The sequence below is a fragment of the Pristiophorus japonicus genome, chromosome 27 (assembly GCF_044704955.1).
Source record: "Pristiophorus japonicus isolate sPriJap1 chromosome 27, sPriJap1.hap1, whole genome shotgun sequence".
In the NCBI taxonomy this organism is placed as follows: Eukaryota; Metazoa; Chordata; class Chondrichthyes; family Pristiophoridae; genus Pristiophorus; species Pristiophorus japonicus.
Window position 1 is genome coordinate 12,111,031 of NC_092003.1, and position 17,591 is coordinate 12,128,621.

Consider the following 17,591-nt stretch of genomic DNA (forward strand, 5'->3'; position numbering starts at 1 on the left):
CTGAGATGAGGAGGAATTTCTTCTCTCAGAGGGTTGTAAATCTGTGGAATTTGCTGCCTCAGAAAGCTGTGGAAGCCGAGACATTGAATAAATTTAAGACAGAGATAGACAGTTTCTTAAATGATAAGGGAATAAGGGAGCGGGCGGGGAAGTGGAGCTGAGTCCATGATCAGATCAGCCATGATCGTATTGAATGGCGGAGCAGGCTCGAGGGGCCGAATGGCCGACTCCTGCTCCTATTTCTTATGTTCTTATGTTAAGTGTCGCGGTTTGAACGGGGCAGGTTGCCATGATGACCCACTACATGTCCCCGGGGTGGGGGGAGGCGTGAGGGAGGCTTGATCTCAAACAGCTCGCGAAGGGGTGAGGGTGGAGGGGGAGTGACGTACACACCTCGGGGGGGGGGGGAAGGAATTCCACTGCGTTTCCACAGATGCGCCCCTCCCTTCACCCCCCCGCCCCCAGCCACGCCCGACCGTAACTTGAGCCTCCATCTGTCGGAAGCGCCATTTGTCCATGAGAGAGGCTTCCACCAAAGTTATGGCAGGAAATCGGGAAAGAAATCTCGGCGGAAATTCCAGGGACTGCCTCGACAGAGCATAAAATAAGCAATCCCGGAACTAGGGTTTCTTTCTAGAGGGATAGAATTGAAAAGTAGAGAAATTATTCGGGATTTTCGATAAACAGTTTTTTTTCCCTCCACAAAGAGTCTATTTAGTCAACAGGCAACAAACATAATCTATTTACTCAATAGGCAACAGACATAGTCTATTTATTCAATAGACAACACACAGAGTCTATTTATTCAACAGACAACAGATAGAGTCTATTTACTCAATAGACAATAGACAGAGTCTATTTACTCAACAGACAACAAACAGGATCTATTTACTCAATACACAACAAAGTCTATTTACTCATTAGACAACAGACAGAGTCTACTTACTCAACAGACAACAAACATAATCTATTTACTCAACAGACAACAGACAGAGTCTATTTACTCAACAGACAATGAACAGAATCTATTTACTCAACAGACAGCAAACAGAATCTATTTCGTATAAGTAGCAACACAGGTTAGCAAGGCCATAAAAAAGACAAACCAAGCACTAGGGTTTATTTCTAGAGGGATAGAATTGAAAAGTACGGAAGTTATGCTAAACCTGTATCGAATCTTGGTTAGACCGCACTTGGAGCACTGCATACAGTTCTGGTCGCCGTATTATAAAAAGGATATCGAGGCACTGGAGAAGGTGCAGAGAAGATTTACAAGGATGCCAGAAATGCGAGGGGATACCTATCAGGAAAGGATGAACAGGCTGGATCTCTTTTCTCTTGAATAAAAGCAGCCGAGGGGTGACCTAATACCGATCTTTAAAATGATGAAAGGTTTTGATAGAGCGGATACAGAGAGAATGTTCCCACTTGTGGGGAAGAGCATAACTAGAGGCCATCAATATAAGTCAGTCACCCAGAAATCCAATGGGGAATTCAGAAGAAACTTCTTTACAGAAGTTTAAAGGAGGAGAGAGAGGCAGAGAGGTTCAGGGAGGGAGTTCCAGAGCTTGGGGCCCAGGCAGCTGAAGGCACGGCCACCAATGGTGGAGCGATTAAAATTGGGGGAATTGCAAGAGGCCAGAATTGGAGGGGCGCAGAGATCTCGGAGGGTTGTGGGGCTGCAGGAGGTTACAGAATTCCCTGCAATTATGGTGACTTGTGCATACCCAACTTTCATAGCTCCACAATTAGGTATCTTTCCTCCTTTGAGACGCTACTTAAAACTCACCTCTTTGACCCAGCTTTTGGTCACCTGTCCTAATACCTCCTTGTGTGGTTCGGGGTCAGATTTGGGACGATTTACTACGTTAACTGGACTGGATGGCCCTACCATTCCAATGATAAACTGCCTTTTGAATGAGAATTGAAACCAAGGCTTCATTTGCCTCAGTAGGTGGGTGAGAATAGTTTGAACCGACCATGCATCTCCCTGCTGTTTGATCAACGCGTTTAAACGTGACAAGGATTCAAGAGGGTAGATACGGAGAAACTATTCACTGTGGTGGGAAACCATGAAGGGAAATAATCTTAAAATTAGAGCTCGGCCATTTAGCAGGGAAATCGGGAATCACTTTTTCATACAGAAGGTTGTTAAAAAAAAACTAGAATTATCTCCGCAAAAGTCTGTGGGTGCTGGGATAATTAGGTCCGTGCAGCAGAGCTGGTCTCCAGTCGTCTGGTTAACCCTTGCCCCTGGACCAAGACCTCGCTCTGTCAAGCCCCGTGTGGTGGCTGGTGTGCAACGGTCACCCCACGTTAAAAAAACCCACCCACAGGCATCTTCCACCCTTCAGGATGTAGTTCGAGAATATTAGGTCCTTCATTGAAACACCTGTGAACTCGACACTTGTTGGCGTGGAAACAAGTCATCCTCGCTTCGAGGGACTGCCTATGACTGATGATGATGTTTGTGGGGCCTTGCTGTGTGCAAATTGGCTGCCATGTTTGCCGATAAAACAACAGTGATGGCACATCAAAAAATAATTTGTTGGCTGTGAATCAATTTGGCATGCCCAGAGGTGAAAAGGTGTTATAACTAGTTCCTCGAGGAATGTTTCCTTAAAGCCAAATGAGGTGCACAGTGTATATCTTTTACTTGGATACACTGCGATATGTGGCAAATAGGAAGGCAGATGGAATGTTGGCCTTTATTGCAAGGGGGATGGAGTATAAAAGCAGAGAAGTCCTGCTACAACTGTACAGGGTATTGGTGAGGTCACACCTGGAGTACTGCGTGCAGTTTTGGTTTCCATATTTACGAAGGGATATACTTGCATTGGAGGCAGTTCAGAGAAGGTTCACTCGGTTGATTCCAGAGATGAGGGGCTTGACTTATGAGGAAAGGTTGAGCAGGTTGGGCCTATGCACATTGGAATTCAGAAGAATGAGAGGTGATCTTATCGAAACTTATAAGATAATGAGGGGGCTCGACAAGGTGGATGCAGAGAGGATGTTTCCACTCATAGGGGAAACTAAAACTAGGGGACATACTCTTAGAATAAGGGGCCGCCCATTTAAAACTGAGATGAGGAGGAATTTCTTCTCTCAGAGGTTTGTAAATCTGTGGAATTCTCTGCCCCAGAGAGCTGTGGAGGCTGGGTCATTGAATATATTTAAGGCGGAGATAGACAGACTTTTGAGTGATAAGGGAGTCAAGGGCGTGGGCGGGGAAGTGGAGCTGAGTCCATGATCAGATCAGCCATGATCTTATTGAATGGCTGAGCAGGCTCGAGGGGTCGAATTTTTTATGTTCTTATGTGTGTGCACTGGGCCCGTGCAGCAGAGCAGGTCTCCAGTCGTCCTGGTTAACCCTTGCCACTGGATCAAGACCTCGCTCTGTCAAGCCCGTGTGGTGGCTGGTGTGCAACGGTCACCCCATGTTAAAAAAATCTACACACAGGCATCTTCCACCCTTCAGGACGTAGTTCGGGATCCGGAATATTAGATCCTTCATTGAAACACCTGTGAACTTATCCCTGTTGAAGCAAGTCATCTTCGATATGAGGGACCGCCTATGATGGTGATGGGTAACAGGCTTGATGGGCTGAATGGGCCTACTCCTGTTTCTAGTTCGCAGGCTCGAGGGCCTTTATAGCGCACTCTTCCATTATCATCATAGGCAGTCCCTCGGAATCGAGGAAGACTTGCTTCCACTCTTAACATGAGTCCTTAGGTGGCTGAACAGTCCAATACGGGAACCACAGTCCCTGTCACAGGTGGGACAGACAGTGGTTGAGGGAAGGGGAGGGTGGGACTGGTTTGCCGCACGCTCCTTCCGCTGCCTGCGCTTGGTTTCTACACGCTCTGGGCGACGAGACTCGAGATGCTCAGCGCCCTCCCAGATGCACTTCCTCTACTTAGGGCGGACTGGTCTTTGGTCAGGAACTCCCAGGTGTCGATGGGGATGTTGCACTTTATCAGGGAGGCTTTGAGGGTGTCCCTTGTAACGTTTCCTCTGCCCACCTTTGGCTCGTTTGCCGTGAAGGAGTTCCAAGTAGAGCGCTTGCTTTGGGAGTCTCGTGTCTGGGGCATGCGGACAATGCGGCCTGCCCAGCGGAGCTGGTCGAGTGTGGTCAGTGCTTCGATGCTGGTGATGTTGACCTGGTCGAGGACGCTAATGTTGGTGCGTCTGTCCTCCCAGGGGATTTGTAGGATCTTGCAGAGACATCGTTGGTGGTATTTCTCCAGCGACTGTTCCTATGCAGCCCGCTCTTACTCTTGTGTATAAGACTATAAGAGCAGGGAGGTTATGCTTGAATTGTATAATACTTTGGTTAGGCCACAACTGGAGTACTGCATGCAGTTCTGGTCACCATATTATAGGAAGGACGTGATTGCACGAGAGAGGGTGCAGAGGAGATTTACTAGGATGCTGCCTGGAATGGAGAATCCTAGCTATGAGGACAGATTGGATAGGCTGGGTTTGTTCTCATTGGAACAGAGGAGGTTGAGAGGAGACCTCATCAAGGTGTGCAAAATATTGAGGGGCCTGGACATATTGGATAGTAAGGGGCTATTTCCATTGGTGGAGGGGTCTATTACGAGGGGACATAGTTTTAAGGTGGTTGGTGGAAGATTTAGAGGGGATTTGAGGGGGGCTTCTTTACACAGAGGGTTGTGGGGATCTGGAACTCGCTGCCTGGAAGAGTGGTGGATACAGAAACCCTCACCACTTTTAAGAGAAGGTTGGATGGGCACTTAAAGTGCAGTAACCTGCAGGGTTACGGACCTAGAGCTAGTAATTGGGATTAGACTGGATAACCTCTTATTGGCCGGAGCAGATATAATGGTAAGCACTGCAGGGAATCGAATACGGCCAAGGTGATCTCCTGGACTAATTTCGATCGCCTGGATGAGTCGGAGAGGAATTTTCCCAGATTTTTTCTCCCTAAATTGGCCTTGGTTTTTATCTGGTTTTTGCCTCTCCCAGGAAATCACATGGCTCGGGTTGGGGTGGAGTGTCGAATGTTTCAGTGTAAGGGGTGTTGCAGTTGTGTGGGGCGGACTGGTTGGGCTGGGTGCTCTTTGCCTTTCCGCCATTGTTCATAGCTTTATATGTAACCTTCAGGGCTGCTGACCGAGGGCCGTACGGCTGTTTGTCGGCTGGCGTGGGCACGATGGACCAAAATGGCCTCCTTCTGCGCTGTAAATTTCTATGTTTCTATGCTAACAGCCTCGAGGGGCTGAACAGCCTACTCCTATTCCGATGTTAGTTCAAGTTGTTGCTGTTGACGAGGGAGAATGGGAGGACTTGTATATTCTCTAAGATCGGAAGAAGCCATGTGAATTACAGAGTGGCAGACTGCAGCTACAATGGACAGGACTGTGGATAGATAATGAAGTCAGTTCCCCTTGTTTCAGAGGCAGTAGTGCGGTAAACAAGAATAGTGAGATTTGACAAGCTTGGCTTCAGAGCTTGCTGGCCTGGGTCCAACTCGTTCCCCTCTGATGCGCTTCTTGGGCACAGCCAACAAGACTTGCATATTTTATACAGCGCTTAGTAATGATTCTGAGGAACGTCTACAATATCCACAAGTGGGTCCATTCAGCCTCTCGAGCCTATTACCATGGGAACAGGAGTAGGCCCATTCAGCCCCTCGAGCCTATTACCATGGGAACAGGAGTAGGCCCATTCAGCCTCTCGAGCCTATTACCATGGGAACAGGAGTAGGCCCATTTAGCCTCTTGAGCCTATTACCATGGGAACAGGAGTAGGCCCATTCAGCCTCTCGAGCCTATTACCATGGGAACAGGAGTAGGCCCATTCAGCCCCTCGAGCCTATTACCATGGGAACAGGAGTAGGCCCATTCAGCCTCTCAAGCCTGTTACCATGGGAACAGGAGTAGGCCCATTCAGCCTCTCGAGCCTATTACCATGGGAACAGGAGTAGGCCCATTCAGCCTCTCGAGCCTATTACCATGGGAACAGGAGTCGACCATTCAGCCTCTCGAGCCTATTACCATGGGAACAGGAGTAGGCCCATTTAGCCTCTTGAGCCTGTTACCATGGGAACAGGAATAGGCCCATTCAGCCCCTCGAGTCGGTTACCATGGGAACAGGAGTAGGCCCTTTCAGCCCCTCGATCCTTTCGAGATACTAAGGGGAACTGATAGGGTATAGGGAGAGAACTTTAGTTCCACTGGTTGGGGAGTTGGAGACGAGGGGGCACATAGCTGGTAGAGCCCCCTGGCTTCTCCCCATCTCTGCATCTTTGCCGTTGCTGGATGGCGCCTGAGAACCATGCCAGATCGAAGCGTTTTCAGGGTTAGGGTTAGGGTTAGGGCGCGCGACAAAGGGCAGTCAGCAAGGGTGCACTGGCTCCCTGTGAGAACGTCGCTGGAGGCAAGTGATAACTCTAATTCCACCAGCGAGTGTCAACGGCAACACCAAGAAATATGGCCAAAGTTCAGGGTCAAATCCTTTATTACACACGGCGAACTGCAAGGTGAATAACGAGGAACATAACACTAGATTTCTTGCAGTACCACCATGGGGAATGTATCTTCCCGCCCGCACCTCTCTTTCTTCCCCCCCCTGTTCCCCCCCCATCGCCCCTCCCCTACCCCCAAGCCGGTACAGTGCCCAGCACACAGAGCAGTAAAGGCCCAGGCCATCCCCGGCCTCTGCTGAGTGAGTTGACCTCATTCAAGGGTCATCACAAAGGGGAATAAGAGAACGCGCGAGGATCGTGGCAGCCATTTTGTGAGTATCCACCACCTGGTGTGCTCTTGTTCCTTGGCTGCCATTTTGTCACTTGGGCTTGGAAGAGCGAAGATTTCATCATCGTCATCATCATCATCATAGGCAATCCCTCGGAATCGAGGAAGACTTGCTTCCACTCTTAACATGAGTCCTTAGGTAGCTGTACAGTCCAGTATGAGAGCCTCAGTCCCTGTCCCAGGTGGGACAGACAGTGGTTGAAGAAAAGGGGTGGGTGGGGAGTCTGGTTTGCCGCACGCTCCTTCCGCTGCCTGCGCTTGGTTTCTGCATGCTCTCGGCGACGAGACTCGAGGTGCTCAGCGCCCTCCTGGATGCTCTTCCTCCACTTAGGGCCGGACTGGTCTTTGGGCCAGGGACTCCCAGGTGTCGGTGGGGATGTTGCACTTTTTCAGGGAGGCTTTGAGGATGTCCCTTGTAACGTTTCCTCTGCCCACCTTTGGCTCGTTTGCTGTGGACAAGTTCCGAGTAGAGCGCTTGCTTTGGGAGTCTCGTGTCAGGCATGCGAACAGTGTGGCCCGCCCAGCGGAGCTGATCGAGTGTGGTCAGTGCTTCGATGCTGGGGATGTTGGCCTGGGTCGAGGACGCTAACGTTGGTGCGTCTGTCCTCCCAGGGGATTTGCAGGATCTTGAGGAGACATCGTTGGTGGTATTTCTCCAGCAACTTGAGGTGTCTCCTGTACATGGTCCATGTCTCTGAGCCATACAGGAGGGCGGGTATCACTACAGCCCTGTAGACCATGAGCTTGGTGGTGGATTTGAGAGCCTGGTCTTCAAACACTCTTTTCCTCAGGTGGCCGAAGGCTGCACTGGAGGCGGTGTTGAATCTCGTCGCCAATGCCGGCTCTTGTTGATAAGAGGCTCCCGAGATCAGGGAAGAGGTCCACGTTGTCCAGGGCCTCACCGTGGATCTTGATGACTGGGGAGCAGTGCTGTGCGGTGAGGACAGGCTGGTGGAGGACCTTTGTCTTACGGATGTTCAGCGTAAGGCCCATGCTTTCATATGCCTCAGTAAATACGTCGACCATGTCCTGGAGTTCAGCCTCTGGATGCGCGCAGACACAGGTGTCGTCCACGTACTGTAGCTCGACGACAGAGGTTGGGGTGGTCTTGGACCTGGCCTGGAGACGGCGAAGGTTGAACAGGTTCTGTAGTTTAGTTCCACTCCAGCGCGGAGCTTGTCAACTGTGAGGTGGAGCATGGCAGCGAGGAAGATTGAGAAGAGGGTTGGAGCGAAGATTTAAACTCAGTCAAACGTTGACAATGAAGGGTGTTCGCCCATTTGAACAGACTGGGCCGATATTCTCGAGAGTTTAGAAGAATGAGAGGTGATCTCATTGAAACAGACACAATTCTTTCAGGGCTTGACAGGGTAGATGCAGGGAGGGTGTTTCCCCCCGGGCTGGGGAGTCTAGAACCAGGGGTCACACAGTCTCAGGATAAGGGGTCGGCCATTGAGGACTGAGATGAGGAGGAATTTCTTCACTCAGAGTGGGGGTGAATCTTTGGAATTCTCTGCCCCAGAGGGCTGTGGAGGCTCAGTCGTTGAGTGTATTCAAGGCTGAGATCGATAGATTTTTGGACTCTCGGGGAATCAAGGAAGACAAAAGCAAAATACCGCGGATGCTGAAATCTGAAATAAAAACAGAAAATGCTGGAAGCACTCAACGAGGTCAGGGGCAGGGTCTGTGGAGAGAGAAACAGAGTTAATGTTTCGGGTCAGCGACCCTTCCTCAGAACTGGCGAGTGTTCGAGCTGTAACAGATTCTTCAGGAAGTGTAGAGGCAGCGAAAGCGGGGGTGGGGAGGAAAGAACAAAGGGGAAGGTCGGTGATCGGGTGGAAGGCTGGAGAGATTAGAGAGACAAAAGGGAATGATGGTGTGGGGCGAGTAGAGATGGCAATGGGACAAGTTAAGAAACTAAAGATGGGCCTAGATAGGGTGTGAATGATAGAATCATCACCCGCTGCCATTGGAGACAGAGAGAAACAAAATAATAATTAAAAAAGGAGGCAGGAATTTTTGTACAAAAAAACAAGGCAAGAGAACAAAACCTGGGTAGAGATCATGGTCTGGAATTGTTGAACTCGATGTTGAGTGCAGAAGGCTGTAAAGTGCCTAAACGAAAGATGAGATGCTGTTCCCTTGAGCTTGCGTTGAGCTTCGGTGGAACAGTGTCGGAGGCCGAGGACGGAGAGGTCAGAGCGGGAGTGGAGGGGGGAATTAAAGTGACGGGCGACCGGGAGCTCGGGGTCAGGCTCGCAGACTGAACGGAGGTGTTCCGCACAGCGCTCACCCAATCTGTGCTTGGTCTCCCCAGTGTAGAGGAGACCACATCGTGAGCAGCGAATACAACATTGAGAGAAGCACAAGTAAATCGTTGTTTCACCCGGAAGGGGTATTTGGGGCTTTGGACAGTGGGAAGGGAGGAGGTGAAAAGGCAGGTGTTGTACTAGGCTGATTCCGGAGATGAGGGGGTTACCTTATGATGATAGATTGAGTAGAGTGGGTCTTTACTCGTTGGAGTTCAGAAGGATGAGGGGTGATCTTATAGAAACATTTAAAATAATGAAAGGGATAGACAAGATAGAGGCAGAGAGGCTGTTTCCACTGGTCGGGGAGACTAGAACTAGGGGGCACAGCCTCAAAATACGGGGGAGACAATTTAAAACCGAGTTGAGAAGGAATTTCTTCTCCCAGAGGGTTGTGAATCTGTGGAATTCTCTGCCCAGGGAAGCAGTTGAGACTAGCTCATTGAATGTATTCAAGTCAGAGATAGATAGATTTTTAACCAATAAGGGAATTAAGGGTTACGGGGAGCGGGCGGGTAAGTGGAGCTGAGTCCACGGCCAGATCAGCCATGACCTTGTTGAATGGCGGAGCAGGCTCGAGGGGCTAGATGGCCTACTCCTGTTCCTAATTCTTATGTTCTTATGTTCTTGTATCTCCTACGCTTGCACGGGAAGGTGCCGTGGGAAGGGGAGGGGGCGCTGGGGGTGACTGCGGAATGGCGCAGGGTGTCGCAGAGGGGGCGGCCCCTTCGGAACGCTGAGCGGGGAGGGGAGGGGGAGATGGGATGGGTGGTGGGATCACGCTGGGGGTGTCGGAAATGGCGGAGGATGATCGGTTGAACGTGGAGGCTGGTGGGGTGAAAGGTGAGGACAAAGGGGAACCCTGTCGTGGTTCTGGGAGGGTGGGGAAGGGGACGGGAAGAGAGGAAGAGAGCAGAGGTGCGAGAAATAGAACAGGCACGGTCGAGGGCCATGTTGACCACGGCGGAGGGGAATCCTCGTTTGAGGAAAAAGGAAGACATGTCAGAGGCACTGGTATGAATGGTGGGGATAGAGTGGAGTGGAATTGAGGTCGAAGATCAGCCATGACCTAGTGGAGAGTAAGGGGCTATTTCCATTGGTGGAGGGGTCTATTATGAGGGGGCATAGTTTTAAAGTGGTTGGTGGAAGATTTAGAGAGGATTTGAGGGGGGGCTTCATTACACAGAGGGTTGTGAGGATCTGGAACTCGCTGCCTGGAAGAGTGGTGGATACAGAAACCCTCACCACTTTTAAGAGATGGTTGGATGGGCACTTAAAGTGCAGTAACCTGCAGGGTTACGGACCTAGAGCTGGTCATTGGGATTAGACTGGATAACCTCTTGTTGGCCGGAGCAGATATAATGGTCAGTACTGCAGGGAATCGAATACGGCCAGGGTGATCTCCTGGACTAGTGTCGATCGCCTGGATGGGTCAGAGAGGAATTTTCCCAGATATTTTTCCCCAATTGGGCCTAGGTTTTTATCTGTTTTTTGCCTCTCCCAGGAGATTACATGGCTCTGGTTGGGGTGGAGTGTAGAATGTTTCAGTGTAAGGGGTGTTGCAGTTGTGTGGGGCGGACTGGTTGGGCCGGGTGCTCTTTACCTTTCCGCCATTGTTCATTGTTCACAGGTTTATATGTAACCTTCAGGGCTGCTGACCGAGGGCCCTGCGGCTCTTTGTCGGCCGGCGCGGACACGATGGACCGAAATGGCCTCCTTCTGCCCTGTAAATTTCTATGTTCCTATGATCTTAATAAATGGCGGAGCAGGCTCGAGGGGCCGAATGGCCGATTCCTGCTCCCAATAATTAGCTTCTGATTTCCACTGGGAGAAAAAGGAATCAATTGCTTCCAAAAGCAGAACTTTGGCCTTTGACTATGTCAAGTGAGGGAAAGCTATGAGTAAAATCGGCCTTTAGGGCCCCGCTTAAAGAGATGTGTCGAGGGAGAGTGTGGTGAAATCGCGGCTCGGAAATGGGGGGGGGAGGGGTCAGCGCCTCTACCTTCCGTGCGGCAGCTCGAGTTTGGCTTTCTAGAACATTCCACGGCAAAAAAATATATATATATTTCTCCGCGCTTCCTTTTTATCTCTCAGGTATCATGGAAACCCTGACTGGATGTCAGGTGACAGCAAAGGAGGTTCTTTGCCGCGTGACAAATGATTTTAATCGGACCGCTTCCGCTTGATGGAGCACTCGTGTCAGTCGGAGTTAGGCCTTCCTTCACTCAGCCTGTGCCGCGGCAGGGAGCGGCGGGGGGGCGTGGGGAAGAGACGGCCAGATTTAATCGTGAATGGCAGGCGTCACTGGGCAAGAGGCATTGCTTAACATGGCGGAGAGCTTTGTGCAATCGGATCAGTGGCTGGCTGCTTCTGCCCCGGGAGCGAGGGAGGGCCGAGAGGGCCCCGTTTCTCCAAGTGAGTTCACAGCCTCACCGAGCAGGCCCGAGGGGGGCTGAAGGGCCTATTCCAGACTCTAATGCTTACGTTCCCATGCCAACTGAGGGCCAAGGTCCTAATTATTTATCTTTCCCCTTCAACATTGTCACAATCCCCTTTGAGGATTTGTATCAGGTCCTTCTTCTTTGCTGTTTCTTCCTGTAATGTATCATTACGTTATATTGATGGAGAGCACAGGCCGCTTGCTCCGTGCCGGTGTTTATGCTCCACTCGAGCTGCCTCCCACCTCTCTTCATCTCACTCCTTCAGCATATCCTACTATTCCTTTCCACTTCTATTCCTGTGTCAGCCGTGCCTCCGTGGGTTGGATTGTGGGTTCAATTACCACTCCAGCAATTCAAGCACACAATTCTAGCCTGACACTTCAGAGCAGTGCTGAGGGAGCGCTGCGCTGTCGGAGGGGCAGTACTGAGGGAGCACCGCAATGTCGGAGGGGCAGTACTGAGGGAGCGCCGCACTGTCGGAGGGGCAGTACTGAGGGAGCGCCGCGCTGTCGGAGGGGCAGTGCTGAGAGAGCGCCGCACTGTCGGAGGGGCAGTACTGAGGGAGCGCCGTACTGTCGGAGGGGCAATACTGAGGGAGCACCACACTGTCGGAGGGGCAGTACTGAGGGAGTGCCGCACTGTCGGAGGGGCAGTACTGAGGGAGCACCGCACTGTCGGAGGGGCAGTACTGAGGGAGCGCCGCATTATCGGAGGGGTAGTATTGAGGGAACGCCGCACTGTCGGAGGGGCAGTATTGAGGGAGCGCCGCACTGTCAGAGGGGCAGTACTGAGGGAACGCCGCACTGTCGGAGGGGCAGTATTGATGGAGCGCCGCGCTGTCGAAGGGGCAGTGCTGAGAGCGCCGCACTGTCGGAGGGGCAGTACTGAGGGAGCACCGCACTGTCGGAGGGGCAGTACTGAGGGAGTGCCGCACTGTCGGAGGGGCAGTGCTGAGGGAGCGCCGCGCTGTCGGAGGGGCAGTACTGAGGGAGTGCCGCACTGTCGGAGGGGCAGTATTGAGGGAACGCCGCACTGTCAGAGGGGCAGTACTGAGGGAATGCCGCACTGTCGGAGAGGCAGTACTGAGGGAACGCCACACTGTCGGAGGGGCAGTGCTGAGAGAGCGCCGCACTGTCGGAGGGGCAGTATTGAGGGAGCGCCGCACTGTCGGAGGGGCAATACTGAGGGAGCGTCGCACTGTCAGAGATGCCGTCTTTCAGATGAGATACTACACCGAGGCACCCTCTGCTCTTTCAGGGGGATGTAAAAGATCCCTCGGCCACTCTTATCCCCGGTATCCTGGGGCCAATATTTGTCCCTCAATCAACATCACTAAAACAGATGATCTAGTGATTATCACATTGCTGTTTGTGTGCAAATTGGCTGCCGCGTTTCCTACATTACAACATTGACTACACTCCAAAAAGTACTTCATTGGCTGTGAAGCGTTTTGAGATGTCCGGTGTGTTAAGTATGGAGAAAGAGTTAGACTGAACACTGTGAGCTCAAAGCAAAGTGCGACCTTAATCTTTTATTGCAGGTCTCCAGAGTGCCTCTCCAACCTGTGAAGCCTCCTTAAATAATGGATAATGGGATTCCTTGGGACTCCAGGGGTATGAGCCCTCTGGTGGCTGTACAGAGTAAATACAAGTCCACATATATAACAACACTCCCCCCCCCTAAGTCAATCGTGTAACTATTTACAATGTGAGTCGATCTGGGGGCCTTCTTGCCCTGGTTGATCGTCTCGGTGTGAAAGCTGGTGTTGTTGAATCATTTGTTGGGCCCTCGCTGGGCTGCTGTGCAGCTGGCCTTGCTGGGCTGCCTGGTGTGTTGGGCCTTGCTGGGCTGCTGTGGATGATGGGTTCTGCTTCGTGGTCAACCGTGGTGCTGGTTGCCACCGGTGTGTGTGTTGGGGGATCAAAAAAGGTAGGGTCCAAGGTGGGTTGCTCAGGATAGCCCATGAATCTGAGTTTGATTTGGTCCAAGTGTTCCTGGTGAATGAGTCCATTTGAAAGTTTGACCCGAAACACCCTGCTCCCCTCTTTGGCCACGACAGTGCCGGGAAGCCACTTGGGACCTTGTCCATAATTTAATACAAATACAGGATCATTGACTTCAATCTCACGTGGCACATTTGCGCTATCATGGTATGCACTTTGTTGAAGCCGTCTGCTCTCTACCTGTTCATGTAGATCAGGGTGAACTAACGAGAGCCTTGTCTTAAGTGCTCGTTTCATGAGCAGTTCAGCAGGTGGGATCCCAGTGAGCGAGTGGGGTCTCATGCGGTAGCTAAGCAGGACTCGGGATAGGCGAGTCTGCAGTGAGCCTTCAGTTACCCTCTTCAAGCCTTGCTTGATGGTTTGCACTGCTCTCTCTGCCTGACCATTGGACGCTGGTTTAAACGGGGCAGATGTGACATGTTTGATCTCATTACGGGTCATGAATTCTTTGAACTCAGCATTGGTAAAACATGGCCCGTTGTCGCTCACCAGGACATCGGGTAAGCCGTGTGTGACAAACATGGCCCGCAGGCTTTCAGTGGTGGCAGCAGACGTGCTAGCCGACATTATCTCACATTCAATCCACTTGGAGTACGCGTCTACAACCACAAGGAACATTTTACCCAAGAACGGGCCTGCATAGTCGAAGTGTACCCTAGACCACGGTTTGGAGGGCCAAGGCCATAAACTTAGTGGCGCCTCCCTAGGTACATTGCTTAACTGCGAGCATGTATTACTCTAAGTCCGCATCGATACCGGGCCACCACACGCTATCATCATTACGATGCCTGGGTGGGTACTATGGAGGTCATTGATGAAGGTGTCTCTGCCCTTCTTGGGAACCACTACACGATTGCCCCACAGAAGGCAGTCTTCCTGTATCGACATTTCATCTTTGTGCCGTTAGAACGGCTTTATCTCTTCCTGCATTTCCACTGGGACACTGGACCAGCTCCCGTGAAGCACACAGCTTTTGACGAAGGATAATAAGGGGTCCTGGCTCGTCCAGCCCTTGGAAACATACCCTTTGAATCGGCATGAATGGAAACGATGATCACCCCTGCACTGCCAACAAGGTGTTAATGGCCTTTGCATTCATCACACTTGATGGTGGACCCTGAGACATTTGCGGACGTGTAGCTGCAGGTATGTGACCTGCCCTGTACGTTGCGATTCAAAAACAGCATCACTTTGTTCACAGTACTTGTAGCAGCACTTGCGTGCTGAGAGATTTGCTTCGTATTGTCACTGGTGGCAATGAACGCCTGGGCTATCGCTATGGCCTTACTCAAGGTTGGGGTCTCTCCAGTCAAAAGTTTGCAAAGTATGGTTTCGTGGCCAATGCCAAGTACAAAAAGTCTCTGAGCATGTGCTCCAAATTCGAAATGTCCTGCAAGGCGTCTTAGCTCGGCGACATAACTCACTACTTCCTGGCCTTCAGACCTTTTGTAGGTGTAGAACCGCTACCTCGCTATCAGAACGCTTTCCTTCAGGCTCAAATGCTCTCGGACCAGTGTGCACAAACCATTGTACGATTTCTCCGTGGGTTTCGCTGGAGTGAGCAGATTCTTCATGAGGCCATACGTTGGTGCCCCACAGACGGTGAGGAGGATCGCCCTTCGTTTGGCAGCGCTCTCTTCCCCATCTAGCTCGTTGACCACGCAGTATTGGTCGAGTCGCTCCACAAAAGTCTCCCCATCATCTCCCTCCGAGAATTTCTCCAGGACGCCCACTGTTCTCTGCACCTTTGGGTTCGCTATCTGCATCTCGTCGCCAGTTGTTGTGTATGGAGAAAGAGTCAGACTGAACACTGTGAGCTCAAAGCAACGTGTGACCTTAGTCTTTTATTGCAGGTCTCCAGAGTGCCTCCTTAAATACCTGTGCTCCCAAGTGATTATGGGATCCTTTGGGACTCCAGGGGATGAGCCCTCTGGTGGCTGTACAGAGTAAATACAAGTTTACATATATATGAACGGCGCTATATAAATGCAAGTCTTTATTTCTTTTTCTCCCTGATATGTTTGTCCAGCCTCCCCTTAAATGCATCGATACTATTCACCTCAACCACTTCCTGTGGCAACGAGTTCTACATTCTCACCCCTCTCTGGGTAAAGAAGTTTCTCCTGAATTCCCCAGTAGATTTATCAGTGATTATCTTGTATTGATGGCCCCTAGTTCTGGTCTCCCCCACAAGTGGGAACATCTTCTCCACCTCTACCCTATCGAATCCTTTCATAATCTTAAAGACTTCTATTAGGTCACCCTCAGCCTTCATGTCTCAAGAGAAAAGAGACCCAGCCTGTTCATCCTTTCCTGATAGGCATCCCCTCGTATTTCTGGTATCGTCCTTGTAAATCTTCCCTGCACCCTCTCCAGTGCCTCGATATCCTTTTTATAATATGGTGACCAGAACTGTACGCCGTGCTCCAAGTGCGGTCTAACCGAGGTTCCATACAGGTTTAGCATAACTTCTGTACATTTCAATTAGAATCACAGAATCATAGAAATTTACAGCACGGAAGGAGGCCATTTCGGCCCATCGTGTCCGTGCCGGCCGACCAAGAGCCACCCGTCCTAATCCCACTTTCCCGCTCTCGGTCCGTAGCCCTGTCGGTTACAAGCGCACATCCAAGTACTTTTTAAATGTGGTGAGGGTTTCTGCCTCTACCACCCTTTCAGGCCGTGAGTTCCGCCCCAGACCCCCACCACCCTCTGGGTGAAGACATTTCCCCTCAAATCCCCTCTAAACCTCCCCCCAATTACTTTAAATCTGTGCCCCCTGGTTGTTGACCCCTCTGCCAAGGGAAACAGGTCCATCCTATCCACTCTATCCAGGCCCCTCATCATTTTATACACCTCAATCAGGTCTCCCCTCAGCCTCCTCTGTTCCAAAGAAAACAACTCCAGCCTATCCAATCTTTCCTCATCGCTAAAATTCTCCAGTCCCGGCAACATCCCCGTAAATCTCCTCTGTACCCTCTCCAGTGCAATCACATCTTTCCTGCAATGTGGTGACCAGAACTGCACGCAGTACTCCAGCTGTGGCCTAACTAGTGTTTGATATAGTTCATGCATGACCCCCCTACTCTTGTATTTGAAGCCTCGGCTAATAAAGGCAAGTATTCCGTATGCCTTCTTAACCACCTTATCTACCTGGCCTGCTACCTTCAGGGATCTGTGGACCTGCACTCCAAGGGTCCCTCTATTCCTCTGCACTTCTCAGTGTCCTATCATTTAATGTGTATTCTATCTCTCGAGCAATAATCAGCCGTAGGATGATTTCCCTCAGAGGTCTATTTCTCGGCCCGTCCTCACATCAACTGAGGATAATAATCCAAATTGTTTAATATTCCCTCTTCGATGGGAGAATTTGCTTCGGTCCGTGATCTTTGCTGTTCCTTGCTTGAATGAGTAATGCTCATTATTATAGACTGACAGGTTACTAAATGACAAAAAAATGAAGGTGGAGACTCATTCTCTCAGCTCGGGTTTATCCCCTGCCGCCGTGTATCAAGACTGCCATCTGGACCTGTCCTTCCCTGATGCTCAGCGTGTGAGCACGCGACAAGGATTGGAACTGAGTCGTACAACAACAAATGTCACTTATATAGCGCCTTTAGTGCAGTAAAACGTCCCAAGGTTATCCAACCAAAATTTGACACCGAGCCACATAAGGAGATATTAGGACAGGCGACCAAAAGCTTGGTCAGAGAGGAGAGAGCGAGAGGCGGAGAGGTTTAGGGAGAGAGTTCCAAAGCTTGGGGCCCAAGCAACAGAAGGCACGGCCACCGATGGTGGAGCGATTATAATCAGGGATGCTCCGAAGGGCAGAGTTAGAGAAGCGCAGAGATCTCGGAGGGTTGTAGGAGATTACAGAGATAGGGAGGGGCGAGGGCCATGGAGGGATTTGAAAACAAATATGAGAATTTTGAAATCGAGGTGTTGCTTAACCGGAAGCCAATGTAGGTCAGTGAGCACAGGGGGTGATGGGTGAGCGGGACTTGGTGCGAGTTAGGACATGGGGTCAGCGAGCACAGGGGGTGATGGATGAGCGGGAC

At 50.9% G+C, this 17,591-nt stretch overlaps 1 protein-coding gene across 1 annotated transcript in view; it reads left to right on the forward strand.

The window, feature by feature from the left end:
* The window catches only part of LOC139239484 (neurexin-2-like), a 1,141,616-nt gene that overhangs the window by 880,023 nt on the left and 244,002 nt on the right, over window positions 1–17,591 (forward strand). The window lies entirely within an intron of this gene.